The sequence below is a fragment of the Mesoplodon bidens genome, assembly GCF_964165515.1.
Source record: "Mesoplodon bidens genome assembly, chromosome: 13".
NCBI lineage: Eukaryota > Metazoa > Chordata > Mammalia > Artiodactyla > Ziphiidae > Mesoplodon > Mesoplodon bidens.
The window spans coordinates 28,825,450-28,840,860 of record NC_138169.1 but is presented as its reverse complement, the minus strand read 5'-3'; the positions used below and the strand labels follow the sequence as shown (position 1 = coordinate 28,840,860).

Below are 15,411 nucleotides of genomic sequence, written 5' to 3'. Positions count from 1 at the left end.
CGTCGTCAGGCTGCAAGGGCAGCGTGCGCGAGCCAGGAGGAGGGAAAGCGAGCAAGCAAGCGCCAGAAGGAGGCGGCAGGACCGAGGGAGCGCCCACACGTGTGGCGTGAGGTGAAGCCGCTGCCCGCCCCCTTTGCCTTCCTTTCTCTCCCCCTCCCCGATTCCCCCCCCACCCCCGACCGTGGAGCAGCACCATGTCGGTGCCGGCAGCTAAAGTCAGTAAAAAGGAGCTCAACTCCAAACACAACAGGGCCGACGAGACCTCAGAAAAAGAACAGCAAGAAGCAACTGAACATATTGATGAAGTACAAAATGAAATAGACAAACTTAAGGAACAAGCCAGTGAGGAGATTTTGAAAGTAGAACAGAAATATAACAAACTCCGCCAACCATTTTTTCAGAGAGGTTGGAATTGATCGCCAAAATCCCAAATTTTTGGGTAACATTTGTTAACCATCCACAAGTGTCTGCACTGTTTGGGGAGGAGGATGAAGAGGCGCTGCATTATTTGACAAGAGTCGAAGTGACAGAATTTGAAGATATTAAATCAGGTTACAGAATAGATTTTTATTTTGATGAAAACCCTTACTTTGAAAATAAAGTTCTCTCCAAAGAATTTCATCTGAATGAGAGTGGTGATCCATCTTCAAAGTCCACTGAAATCAAATGGAAATCCGGAAAGGATTTGACAAAACGTTCAAGTCAAACTCAGAATAAAGCCAGCAGGAAGAGACAGCATGAGGAACCAGAAAGCTTCTTCACCTGGTTTACTGATCATTCTGATGCAGGTGCAGATGAGTTAGGAGAGGTCATCAAAGATGATATTTGGCCAAATCCATTACAGTACTACTTGGTTCCGGACATGGATGATGAGGAAGGGGAAGGAGAAGAAGATGATGATGAAGAGGAAGAAGAATTGGAAGATACTGATGAAGAAGGGGATGAGGATGAAGGTGAAGAAGATGAAGATGAAGATGAAGATGAGGGGGAGGAAGGAGAGGAAGGTGAAGCAGAAGATGACTAATGGAACACTGATGGATTCCAACCTTCCTTTTTTAATTTTCTCCAGTACCTGGGAACAAGTTGCAGTCTTTTTTTTTTTTTTTTTTTCCCTCCTCCTCCTGTGTTCAGTTGCCCTGTTTTTGAGGTCTCTTTTCTCCTTTATACCATGACTCACAACTTATTTTGGGGGGAAATACCTTGAGCAGAATTCAGTGGGAAAAGAATCTCTACCGCTTTCTGTTCCAAATTCATTTTTATCCCTTCCTGTCTCAACAAAAACTTTATGGAGTCAACACCACCATGCTCTGTGGGAAAAAAGAAAAACCTTCTGCTCCCTTAGCTCTGCTGGAAGCTGGAGGGTGCTAGGCCCCTGTGCAGTAGTGCATAGAATTCTAGCTTTTTTCCTCTTTTCTCTGTATATTGGGCTCAGAGATTACACTGTGTCTCTATGTGAACATGGACAGTTAACATTTACCAACATGTATCTGTCTACTTTCTCTTGTTTAAAAAAAGAAAAAAAAACTTAAAAAAAATGGGGTTATAGAAGGTCAGCAAAGGGTGGGTTTGAGATGTTTGGGTGGGTTAAGTGGGCATTTTGACAACATGCTTTCTCCTTTGGCATGTTTAATTGTGATTTTAACGGACATCCTTGCAGTTTAAGATGACACGTTTAAAATAAAATTCTCTCCTAATGATGACTTGAGCCCTGCCACTCGATGGGAGAATCAGCAGAACCTGTAGGATCTTATTTGCAATTGACATTCTCTATTATAATTTTGTTCCTGCTTGTTTTTACATTTTTCTTTTTGTTTCACTGGAAAGGAAAGAGGATGCTCAGTTTTAAACGTTGAAAGTGTACAAGTTGCTTTGTTACAATAAAACTAAATGTGTACACAAAGGATTTGATGCTTTTCTCTCAGAACAGATATACTTAATATGACTTTCCAAGTTTGACTTGTATAATGTTACTGTCAAACTTTGTCACCTTAACTTCGTATTTTTTGATATGCACTTTGCAAGATGACCTCAGGGCTATGTTGATTGAGTAAAGGGATTTGAATCAATGTATTAATGTCTCCATAGCTGGGAACCCATCATGGGTACAATTTGACATCAGTTTCTGAAATTCTTCATATCATTTAGGATACCAGATTGCTGAAATCTCAATTCTGAATATGCTGTACCCTTGATTTGTATCTCAAATTGGCATTTCAAAATATGGGCTTTTATTTACCTGGATATAATAGTGCCTGCCACGACCATCAGACAGACCTGGTGCTCTACTGCCAAGTTAATACACAGGACAATTGTTGGCGTGTCTTCGCTGGCACTGTAAAATGTGGCCGAAAAGACAGGCTTTCAGAGTAAGAAGTCCGTATTGGTGGTGAGAAACTCAGGTTAGGAGTACTTTTGTCTCAAAGTTCCAGCTCTTTTAGCATATAGCTCTCAAATGAGACCTGTCTGTGTGAATCTGGGGGAGATGATGCAGTCTGCTCTGTCTGCTAAATGCCATTGTGCATAAGTCACATTTTGAGAAGCTACCTAATGCATAAGCTTTTTAATGCTGTAAAATATAGTAGCTAAAATTAAATGCCACTTAGCTTTTTCAGAGATGAATTAATGGACCGCCTGGTCAAATTCAAAGCTTTTTGATGTATAAAAACTTTATAAATGGAACTATTCCATCAATAGGCAAAGTGTAACGAAAACATGTCTAGATTGATAGTATGTAATTTCTGCACAAGTCTCCGTAGCAAATACATCACTGTATACTGGTCAGGAATCTTGCTCCAATAAAGGAACATAAAGATTAAAAAAAAAAAAAAAAAAAAGAAGATTCCCCTCAGTAATTTCTAGTTTACTAAATGTTTCTTTCATCATGCATGGGTGTTGAATTTTACTCAATGTTTACCCTGCATTCATAGATATTTAACTTTTCTCCTTTAATCTGGTAATGTATTGAATTACAATAATAGATTTTCATTTAGATATGCATTTAAGGTTCCTCCATGTCTTTTCACGGCTTGATAGCTCATTTCTTTTTAGTGTTGAATGATATTCTATTGTTTGGGTGTACCACCATTATTTTAAGATGTATGCATCTACATTTTTAAGTTGAATTGACCTCTAATTTTCTCGTCCCATATAATTTATTCAGTTTTAGTATCAAAGCTCTACTAGCCTCATACAATAAGTTGGACAGAAATATTACCTTTTAGCTTCAAATACTTTTCCATGAAAGCATATCATAACAAATTACTGTGACTGGATGAAAAAAGAAATAAAGCTTCATTTCCACTGATTAATTATAGAAGTTTTTAAGTGTCAAATAATAAGTTTTATATGTAAAGTTAAACACATTCAGGTCTTGGCTTTTATCTGTATAATCTCAAACACGTCAGAGTTGAAACACTACAGAGTACAAGTAATTTTATATTCCAAGTTAATAACTGATATAAAAGAAAAACATTAATTTAAAACAATACTAAAACATGCATGTTGAGAGATCTTCTGCATCAAATGCAAAGAAAATAATTGACAAGAATAAGAAATTCTAAGAACATCAGGCAGGTGAGGAGAGTGAAGAAGTGCTCCAACACTTTGCTGCAGAGAGTATACTGCTGTAATGTTTCTGTGAGAACAATTTGATAAGGTTATAAGTTTGAGCCACCAATTTTGCCTCCAGGAATTTATATCGCATACAGCCATATACCTGTGTGTACCAGGATGTTCACTGTACGTAACAGTGGAAAACTGGCAGCAACCTCAGTGCCCTGCGGGAGTAAAGTAGAGGTGAGGGGAAGCGGGGGGACAGGAGGGAACCAGGAAAGGGACACAAGTGATGTAAACACTTGCGTGGTATGGTCTCAAGGACACACTGTGAAAAAGGTATGAAAGACGTTGAGTAGCTCCCACCTCCATCCACTCAAACATAACTATGCCTGAGAACACAATGAATAATTCTAGGAGTCAAAATACTAGTAACTTGTGGGGCAGAAGACTGGGGGACCAAACATCTAGGGGAGGGTAGAAATTTATATAACTAAAAATTTGCTTTAATTATAAAATATTTCAAACAAAAAATATAGATAATAGGACACCCCATGTTCCCACCAGTGAGATTAAACATCTGTTACCACTTATGCCATATTTGTTTCAAATCTCTTCTCTTAGAAAAGGTATAAAGTACATCAGACACAGCTTTTCTCTACCCTGCTCCTCTCTCCTTTCCAAAGTAACCTTCTGTCATTCTAACTGCTTTTTATTGGAAACCTTTTGTGTCATTTAAATTTTAAACCATACATTCACATATTCTTTAGTTTATATACTACTTAAAAATAAACTAGCTAAAATAGTAATAAATACTAGCGTAATATCAGTCTTAATGCTAATAAGTAGTTTTAAAATCACATCAAAAGGTTGTTGCAACACACAGATTGTGAGAAAACAGTTGCAAATCATATATCTGATAAGGGATTAATATCCAGAATATGTTTTTTAAAAAAACTCCTACAACTAAAATATAAAACAATTTTTAAAAGGGCATTACACAAGCTCTTCTTCAGTACTCCTGTTATGCTTATACACCCATTTCCCACAGTTAAGTCCATCTGTTGGTTGCTGTTTCCAGTTTTTAGCCTAAAAAACATTTTTTTATGTACAATATAACTAATCATTACTGATATTGCAAAAAAAAGAATAGGGCAGGGCCCCAAGTATTGGGGTAGGGAAAAGATCTTAATTTACAACACCATAAAACAGATACATTTTCTTGGTTACTTTTTTTTAAAAGAGAGAATTCTTACAGAGTTCATTTTCTCAAATTTCTAATGTTATCATTATTGTTTGTTCTCCTTTACCTTTCTTTAATTTCAGTGCATTTAGGAAGAACGCCAGTACTTTAGAAAGTGGCTCCAGAGGTACGTACTAGTTGCCTATTCCAACATCGATTCTTTCTTACTAAAGGTTTCTGAATGTATTTTCTGACTTACAAAGAGCCCAACTAAGAGCCTGTATTTCCCAGCCTCTCGTACAACTAAGAATAGTCATGGGACACAGTTTTGGCCAATCAATGGGAATAAGCAGAAATCACTAGTTTGGGATGCAGGAGAGCTTTGATCAAAAGGGCTGGCTCAGTTGAATACAGGCTCTGATGTGGGGGGCGAGGGGTGGGAAAAGGCAGGAGCTGTCTGGTGACCCCAAGGTAAAAGCACATCCTGAGGAAGGCCAAGCAGAAATAGAGTAGACTGGGTCATCTGTGACTTGATGGAGCCACAGTAACAGCTCTGGACTCCTATCTCCAGAATTCTCACCACACGAGAAATGGAAGTCCCTGTTTGTTGCTGCCTGATTTTCTTTCCAAGCAGCTAAATGCAGGTCTCTAATACACACAGTAGAGCCAAATCTCAACAATAACTAGACCTGACACTGATGAGGCGTTTTCAGGACCACCCAAGACACAAAAATAAACAATTTTATAAGCACTTTATGTAAGCAATAAAATACAAGCTGTTTCTCAAAATGGGGATGGGAAAGGCAAGCGTTGAACTATTCCCTAGGTCTATCATATTTGGCAAAATAAGCCTCTACTGATGTTCTGAGGCTGAAATGTTCCCCTCCTATAGCAGAGAGAACCCATAAAAATACACAAAGGATGTCTCTGTTAGCAGTAAAACCTGTCAACCTCAGCAGTGCTGACATTTGGGCTAGATAACTAACCCTGTTGCGGGCCCTCTTGTGCCTGGCAGGACGTTTTAACAGCAGCGCCCGGTCTCTACTTGTTAGATTGGCAGTAGCAGCTCCTCTCCCAGATGTGACCACCAAAATTCTCTTCTGACATGTCCCGGACAGCAAAATCTACCACCAATACACTCCACCAACACCCAGCTGAGAACCACTGTTCTAATCTAGTGCCCACTCCCACCTTTAATTAAAGCTAAATTTAAATGGGGAAGATCTTTGTTTTAAAAAATAATTTAACCAAAATAAAAATTTTAATCCTATTGATTTTTATATGATTTTTGCTCAAAAAAGCTAGGAATAATTGACTCACTACTTATTTCTTTCTTAGTGGCAATGATCCAAAATGTAGCTAACTCATGCACAAGTGTCTTTCATGGAGTTATTTATGACGTTGAAAGGCTAGAAATAACCTAAATGATCAATGTCAGGGAAAAGACTGGTTGTACAAATCATGGTGCATCCAAATGAATACTGTGCAGCCATTTAAAAGAAAGGCACTCATGCCAGTGGTCGCCTAAACTCATACAGTCTCCTGGAATGGTAATATATGACATAAACAAAGGCATTAACAAACCAATAAATGGAACTGAGTTGCTATTTGGGAGAACAATTCATTCAGCTCCTCAGCTGTATTTGAAATTTACATACATGTGTGAGCTGACTATATTAAGATTGCCCAACACCTCCTTTTCCTAAGGATCTGGAAAGGAACTCATGCAAATCTGACTTGTTCTTCCCTAAAGATAACTTCTCTTGCTTTTTCTTTACCCTGAATACTTAGAAAACTCATCAGAACGCATCCCGGTTTTTATGCTTTTCAAATATATTCCTGGTGGAGACTCTGACCTTGAGACTCAAGGTGTCCCTCAGCTCAGAGATGTTCTTCCACTATTACTTCAGTTATTGCTTCATCTGTCTCCTCTGCTCTCTCTTCCAGGAACTCCAATCACAGATTTGAGACCTTCCTGTGTTTTAAAAGCTCTCTTACTATTTCATTTAAAATACCTTTTTCCTAAATTCTGCAAGGTTTTTTTCCAATCTAACTTGGTATTGTGCACTATGTATTCTGCTAGTGAGTCCTGAATTTTTTAACAGTCACATTCTATAAGTTCAAGAACTCTTTCCTGTTCTCAGCTTATTTTATTTTTACAATCTGCACTTGTCATATTGGGAATCTGAATTCCACTTTTCTCTCTTTTTTTATACTATTTGGCATACTCTAAATGATACAGTCTCATTTTCTTCAAGTGCTGCGTTTTTCGTATGTCTAGCATTTGTTTGTTCATCTTTACAGAAAGGATCAGCCCTTACCCAAGGTTTTGTGGACGCTCATACTGTTTACTATCAAAATCCTCTGAGTCTCAAATATGTGGGTGGGACCCTTCTCTAATGTCAAATAATGATGTGAATTTTTTCTTATTACTCTGTTTTGGGCATTTCAGTGATCAATAAGAACAACAAAAAAGCTTCTACTGCATGGAATTAAAGACCTAGAAAATTATATCCTTTTCTCATTTTCTATTACTTTTCTTGCTGCCAATTTTTGCTACTATTTGCACAATTGTCTCTAACAACTTTCTCTTTAAAATCAGACCTCAGACTTTTCCGTGGAACTATCAAGGAGCCAGTCTAATAAGTGGCATAAGAAAAGCACGCTCACATTTAAAGTAAACACAGGAAGAGAATTTATTTTTGCCTGAGGCATAACAGTGCATGAACAGACCTGAAGGATGAGCAAGCAGATGTCAGGTCAACAAGCTGGGAAAGATGGGTCCAAGCAGAAAAAGAGCTGTGCAAAGTCAGAAAGATGTGAATGTATGTAACAAATGAATGAAAGAATGATTAACTGATGTCTTGCAAGAAGTATAAGCAACACAAGACTTGTGGAACATGAGAGACGGAAATGCAAGACATGAGGATGAACAGGCGGAGAGAAATCAGATTATGCAGGCATTTGTTCATGATTCACTCACCCAACACACATACAGGGATTCTGCAAATTATGAAAATGGTGTTGCAAATGGAGAGGCAGGGGGAAGGAAAGATGGATTATTCTACAAACAGTATGATAAAAGCAAGCAGTTACTTAGGAAAAAAAATTAATTGATCAGGAACAAGACAAGGATTCCCACTTTCACCACTTCTATTCAACATAGTACTGGAAGTTCTACCTGAGCAATTAGGCAAAAAAAAACAGTAGGCATCCAAGTTGGAAAGAAAGTTGTTAAACTATCTCTATTTACAAATGATGTGATCTCATGTGTAGAAAACCCTAAAGAATCCACAAAATGACTGTTACAGCTAATAAAGAAATTCAGCAAAGTTGCAAAACACAAAATCAACACACAAAAATCAGTTGTGTTTCTATACACTAGCAATGAACAATTAAAAAAAATGAAATTAAGAAAGCAATCCCGGGCTTCCCTGGTGGCGCAGTGGTTGAGAGTCCGCCTGCCGATGCAGGGGACACGGGTTCGTGCCCCGGTCTGGGAAGATCCCACATGCCGCAGAGCGGCTGGGCCCGTGAGCCATGGCTGCTGAGCCTGCGCATCCGGAGCCTGTGCTCTGCAAGGGGAGAGGCCACGACAGTGAGAGGCCCGCCTACCGCAAAAAAAAAAAAAAAAAAAGAAAGCAATCCCATTTACAATAGACTCAAGAATACTTAAAAATAAACTTAACAGGGACTTCCCTGGTGGCGCAGTGGTTAAGAATCTGCCTGCCAGTTTAGGGGACACAGGTTCCTGGGAAGATCCCACATGCCACAGAGCAACTAAGCCTGTGCGTCACAACTACTAAGCCTGTGCTCTACAGTCCACAAGCCACAGCTACTAAAGCCCACGTGCCTAGAGCCTGTGCTCCACAACAAGAGAAGCCACCACAGTCAGAAGCCTGTGCACAGCAATGAAGAGCAGCCCCCGCTCACTGCAACTAGAGAAAGCCCGCGCGCAGCAATGAAGACCTGATGCAGCAATCAATCAATCAATCAATCAATAAAAAATAAAAAAAAATAAACTGAACCAAAAAGGTGAAAGACTTGTACTCTAAAACCTATAAAACGTGGCTGAAAGAAATTAAAGACAACCTAAATAAATAGAAAGATAGGGCTTCCCTGGTGGCGCAGTGGTTGAGAGTCCGCCTGCCGATGCAGGGGACGCGGGTTTGTGCCCCGGTCTGGGAGGATCCCACATGCCGCGGAGCGGCTTGGCCCGTGAGCCATGGCCGTTGAGCCTGCGTGTCCAGAGCCTGTGCTCCGCAATGGGAGAGGCCACAACAGTGAGAGGCCCACATACCGCAAAAAAAAAAAAAAAAAAAAAAAAGAAAGATATCTCATGTTCGTGGATTGGAAGACTTAATATCAAGATGACAGAGCTACCCAAAGTGTTATACTGATTCAATGTAATCCCTATCAAAAATCCCAATGCCAATTTTACAGTAATGGAAAAACTCATCCCAAAATTCATATGAAAAGTCAAGGGACCCTGAAAAGCCAAACAATATTGAAAAAGAATAACAAAGTTGGAGGAATCACACTTCCCAATTACAAAACTTACAGAGCTAGAGTAATCAAACGCATGTGGTATGGCATAAAGATAGACAGAGATCGATGGAATACAACAGAGTTCAGAAATAAACCCTCAGAGGGACTTCCCTGGTGGCGCAGTGGCTGAGACTCCATGCTCCCAATACAGGGGGCCCAGGTTCGATCCCTGGTCAGGAAACCAGATCCCACAGGCATGTCGCAACCAAGAGTTTGCATGCCACAACAAAGGAACCAGCGAGCCGCAATTAAAGAGCCTGTGAGCCACAACTAAGGAACCCGCCTGCCACAACTAAGACTGGGTGCAACCAAATAAATAAATAAATATTTTTTTAAAAAAAGAAAGAAACCCTCAGATCTATGGTCAACTGATTTTCAACAAGGGGGCCAAGACCATCCATTGTGGAAAGGACAGTCTTTTCAACAAATGGTGCTAGGAAAATGAGACATCCACATGCAAAATAATCATGTTGCACTATTACCATATACCTTCCACAAAAATTAACTAAAAATGGATCAAAGACTTAAATGTAAGAGCTAAAACTATAAAAAAGTCTTAGAAGAAAACATAGGGATTGAAAATCTTCATGATCTTGAATTTGGCAATGGTTTCTTAAATTATGATACCAAAAGCACAGGCAACAAAAGAAAAATAGATGAATTGGACTTCATCCAAATTAAAGACTTATGTGCATAAAATGACACTATCTAAAGAGTGAAAAGAAAACTCACAGATTGGGAGAAAGTATTTATATACCATGTATCTGACGAGATATTAATAACCAGGATATCTAAAGAACTGCTACAATTCAACAACAAAAGGACAATTAAAAAATAGGCAAAGACACTTGGGACTTCCCTGGTGGTCCAGTGGTTAAGATTCCAGACTCCCAATGCAGGGGGCCTGGATTCAATCCCTGGTCAGAATCTGCATGCCACAACTAAGAGCCCGCATGCTGCAACTAAGACCTGGCACAGCCAAAGAAATAAATATTTTTTTTAAAAAGATAGGTAAAGACACTTATTAGAATGGCCAAAATCTAAAACACTGACAACACCAAATGATAACAAGGATGTAGAGCAACGGTTAACTCTCATTCTCTGCTGGTGGGAATACAAAATGGTTCAGCCATTCTGGAAGACAGTTTGGTGCTTTCTTACAAAACTGCACATACAATCCAGCAATCATGCTCCTTGGTGTTTACCCAAAGGAGCTGAAAACTTATGTCCACATAAAAATCTACACATGGATGTTTATATCAGCTTTATTCGTAATTGTCAAAACTTGGAAGCAACAAATGTGTCCTTCAAGGGTTGAATGGATAAATAAATTGTGACACATCCAGACAATGGAATATTAATCAGTGTGAAAAAGAAATGAGCTATCAAGCCATGAAAAAAACATGGAAGAACTTTAAATGCATATTACTAAGTAAAAGAAGCCAATCTGAAAAGGCTACATACTGTATGACTCCAACTATATAACATTCTGGAAAAAAAAAAAAGATGGAAACAGTAAAAGATCAGTGGTTGTCAGGGGTTGGAGGGATACAAGGTGGAGCACAGAGGATGTGTAAAAATACTCTGTATTATGCCATAGTGATGGATACATATCATATAATACATCAGTCCAAACCCACTGAATATACAACACCAAGAGCGAACCTTAATGTAAACTATGGATTTTGGTGATTATTATCTGTCAGTGTAGGTTCATGGGTTGAAACAAATGTGTCACTCTGGGTGTGGGGGGGGATGTTGATAATAGTGTGAGGTCAGGGGGTATATAAGAAATCTACCTCTCAATTCTGCTGTGAACCTGAAACCACTCAAGAAAAGTAATGTCTTAATTAAACGCAAACCAAAAAAAAGCAAAGGACTTGAATAGTCATTTCTCCAAAGATTCAGAACTGGTCAATAGCACATGAAAAAGATGCTCAACATTCTTAGTCATTAGGGAAATGCAAATCTAAACCACAGTGACATACCTACTACGCAGGACCATAATTTGTTTTTGTTTTTGTTTTTGTTTTTGCGGTACATGGGCCTCTCACTGTTGTGGCCTCTCCCGTTGCAGAGCACAGGCTCCGGACGCACAGGCTCAGTGGCCATGGCTCACGGGTCCAGCCGCTCCGCGGCATGTGGGATCTTCCCGGACCAGGGCACGAACCCGTGTCTCCTGCATCGGCAGGTGGACTTGCAACCACTGCGCCACCAGGGAAGCCCGACCATAATTTTTAAAATGGTAAATAACAAGTGTTAGGATGTGAGGAAAGCAGAAACTTTAAACATTGCTGGCGGTAATGTAAAATGTTGCAGCCCCTGTGGAAAACAGTTTAGCAGTTCCTCCAATGCTAAACACAGAACTACCATATTATCCAGCAATTCCACTTCTAGGTCCAAACCAAAAGAATTAAAACCAGGGACTCCAATGAACACTTGCACAGCAATGTTCATAACAGCATTATTCACAATAGCCAAAAGGTGGAAACAATCCAAACATTCATTACCAGAGAAACAAAATGTGGCATACCCATTCAAAAAAAGTATTAGTCACCCATAAAAAAGGAATAAGGTTGTTACAGACGACAACATGGTTCAACGTTAAAAACATTATGTTAGGTGAAATTATCCAGACACAAAGGAACAAATATTTTATGTTTCCACTTGTATGAAGTACCTAGAAGAGGCAAATTCATAGAGCTAGAAAGAAAAGCACAGGTTACCAGGAGCTGGGGGAGGAGGGACTAGGGAGTTATTGCTTAATGGGTACAGAGTTTCTGTTTGGGGTGCTGAAGGGGTTTGGGAAATGGTGGTGATGGTTGCATAACACTGTAAATGGAATAAATGACACTGCAGAGAGGGCAGACAGCAGAAGCAGGAAGAACTACAATTCTGCAGCCTGTGGAATGAAAACCACATTCACAGAAAGAAAGAAAGACAAAATGAAAAGGTAGAAAACTATGTACCAGATGAAGGAACAAGATAAAACCCCAGAAAAACAACTAAATGAAGTGGAGATGGGCAACCTTCCAGAAAAAGAATTCAGAATAATGATAATGAAGATGATACAGGACCTCAGAAAAACAATACAGGCAAAGATCAAGAAAATGCAAGAAATGTTTAACAAAAACCTAGAAGAATTAAAGAACAAACACCTAGAAGACTTAAATAACAAACGAAAAGAGATGAACAATACAATAACTGAAATGAAAAATAAACTAGAAGGAATCAATAGCAGAATAATTGAGGCAGAAGAACAGATAAGTGACCTGGAAGACAGAATGGTGGAATTCACTGCTGTGGGACAAAGAAAAAAGAATGAAAAGAAATGAAGACAGCCTAGGACAACATTAAACACACCAACATTTGCATTATAGGGCGTCCCAGAAGAAGAGAGATAGAAAGAACCCAAGGAAATATTTGAAGGGATTATAGTCAAAAACTTCCCTAACATGGGAAAGGAAATAGCCACCCAAGTCCAGGAAGTGCAGAGAGTCCCAGGCAGGATAAACCTAGTGAGAAACATACCGAGACACACAGTAATCAAATTGACAACAATTAAAGACAAAGAAAAAATTTTAAAAGCAACAAGGGATAAATGACAAATAACATACAAGGGAACTCCCATAAGGTTAACAGCTGATTTCTCAGCAGAAACTCTACGTGCCAGAAGGGAGTGGCATGATATACTGAAAGTGATGAAACGGAAGAACCTACAACCAAGATTACTCTACCTGGCAAGGACCTCATTCAGATTCGATTGAGAAATCAAAAGCTTTACAGACAAGCAGAAGCTAAGAGAATTCAGCACCATCAAACCAGCTCTACAACAAATGCTAAAGGAACTTCTCTAAGTGGAAAATACAAGACAAGAAAAGGACCTACAAAAACAAACCCAAAACAATTAAGAAAATGGTAACAGAAACATACGTATTGATAATAACCTTGAATGTGAATGGATTAAATGCTCCAACCCAAAGACACAGGCTCGCTGAATGGAAGCAAAAACAAGACCCACATACATGTTGTCTACAAGAGACCCACTTCAGACCCAGAGACACATACAGACTGAAAGTAAGGGGATGGAAAAAGATATTCCATGAAAATGGAAATCAAAAGAAAGCTGGAGTACCAATACCCATATGAGATAAAACAGACTTTACAGAATGTTACAAGAAATAAGAAAGGACACTACATAATGATCAAGGGATCAATCCAAGAAGAAGAGATAACAATTATAAATATATACGCACCCAACACAGAAGCACCTCTATACATAAAGCAAATGCTAAGAGCTACAAAAGAAAAAATTGACAGTAACATAATAATAGAGGGGGACTTTAACATCTCACTTACACCAATGGACAGATCATCCAGACAGAAAATTAAGGAAACAAAACCTTTAAATGACACTGTAGACCAGAGAGATTTAATTGATATTTATAGGACTTTCCATCTGAAAACAGCAGATTACACTTTCTTCTCAAGTGCACACAGAATCTATTCTCCTGGATCTATTCTCCAGGATAGATCACAACTTGGGTCACAAATCAAGCCTCAGTAAATTTAAGAAAATTGAAATCATATAGAGCATCTTTTCCAAACACAGCGCTATGAGATTACAAATCAATTACAGGTAAAAAAATGTAAAAAACACAAACACATGGAAGCTAAACAATACATTACTAAGTAACCAAGAGATCACTGAAGAAGTCAAAGAGGAAATCAAAGAATACCTAGAGACAAATGACAACGAAAACATGATGATCCAAAACCTATGGGATGCAGCAAAAGCAGTTCTAAGAGGGAAGTTTATAGCAATACAAGCCTACCTCAAGAGACAAGAAAAATCTCAAATAAACAATGTAAACTTACACCTAAAGAAACTAGAGAAAGAAGAACAAGCAAAACCCAAAGTTAGTAAAAGAAAGAAATCATAAAGATCAGAGCAGAAATAAATGAAATAGAAACAAAGAAAACAATAGCAAAGATCAATAAAACTAAAAGCTGGTTCTTCGAGAAGATAAACAAAATTGATAAACCATTAGCCAGACTCATCAAGAAAAAGAGGGCGAGGACTCAAATCAATAAAATTAGATATGAAAAAGGAGAAGTTACAACAGACACCGCAGAAATACAAAGCATCCTAAAAGACTACTACAAGCAACTCTATGCCAATAAAATGGACAACCTGGAAGAAATGGACAAATCCTTAGAAAGGTATAAACTTCCAAGACTGAACCAGGAAGAAATAGAAAATATGAACAGACAGATCACAAGTAATGAAATTGTAACTGTGATTAAAAATCTTCCAACAAACAAAAGTCCAGGACCAGGTGGCTTCACAGGTGAATTCTATCAAACATTTAGGGAACAGCTAACACCTGTTCTTCTCAATTCTTCCAAAAAATTGCAGAGGAAGGAACACTCCCAAACTCATTCTATGAGGCCACCATCACCCTGATACCAAAACCAGACAAAGATACTACAAAAAAAAAGAAAATTACAGACCAATATCACTGATGAACATAGGTGCAAAAATCCTCAACAAAATACTAGCCATCAGAATCCAACAACACATTAAAAGGATCATACACCATGATCAAGTGGGATTCATCCCAGGGATGCAAGGATTCTTCAATATGCAAATCAATCAATGTGATACACCATATTAACAAATTGAAGAATAAGAACCATATGATCATCTCAATAGATGCAGAAAAAGCTTTTGACAAAATTCAACACCCATCTGTGATAAAAACTCTCCAGAAAATGGGCATAGAGGGAACCTATCTCAACATAATAAAGGCCATATACGACAAACCCAAAGCAAACATCATTCTCAATGGTGAAAAACTGAAAGCATTTCCTCTAAGATCAGGAACAAGACAAGGATGTCCACTCTCGCCACTATTACTCAACATAGTTTTGGAAGTCCTAGCCACCGCAATCAGAGCAGAAAAAGAAATAAAAGGGATACAAATTGGAAAAAAAGTAAAACAGTCACTGTTTGCAGATGACATACTATACATAGATAACCCTAAAGATGCCAACAGAAAACTACTAGACCTAATCAATGAATTTGGTAAAGTTGCAAGATACAAAATTAATTCACAGAAATCTCT

General features: G+C 38.6%; 1 protein-coding gene and 1 pseudogene across 3 annotated transcripts in view; one reads left to right on the top strand and one right to left on the bottom strand.

Annotated features, from left to right (window-relative positions):
• PTPN2 (protein tyrosine phosphatase non-receptor type 2) overlaps positions 1–15,411 on the bottom strand; it is an 83,636-nt gene that overhangs the window by 55,203 nt on the left and 13,022 nt on the right. The window lies entirely within an intron of this gene.
• LOC308627370 (protein SET-like) lies at positions 195–1,467 on the top strand (annotated as a pseudogene). The gene has a single exon. The product of its transcript is annotated as a protein SET-like (transcript).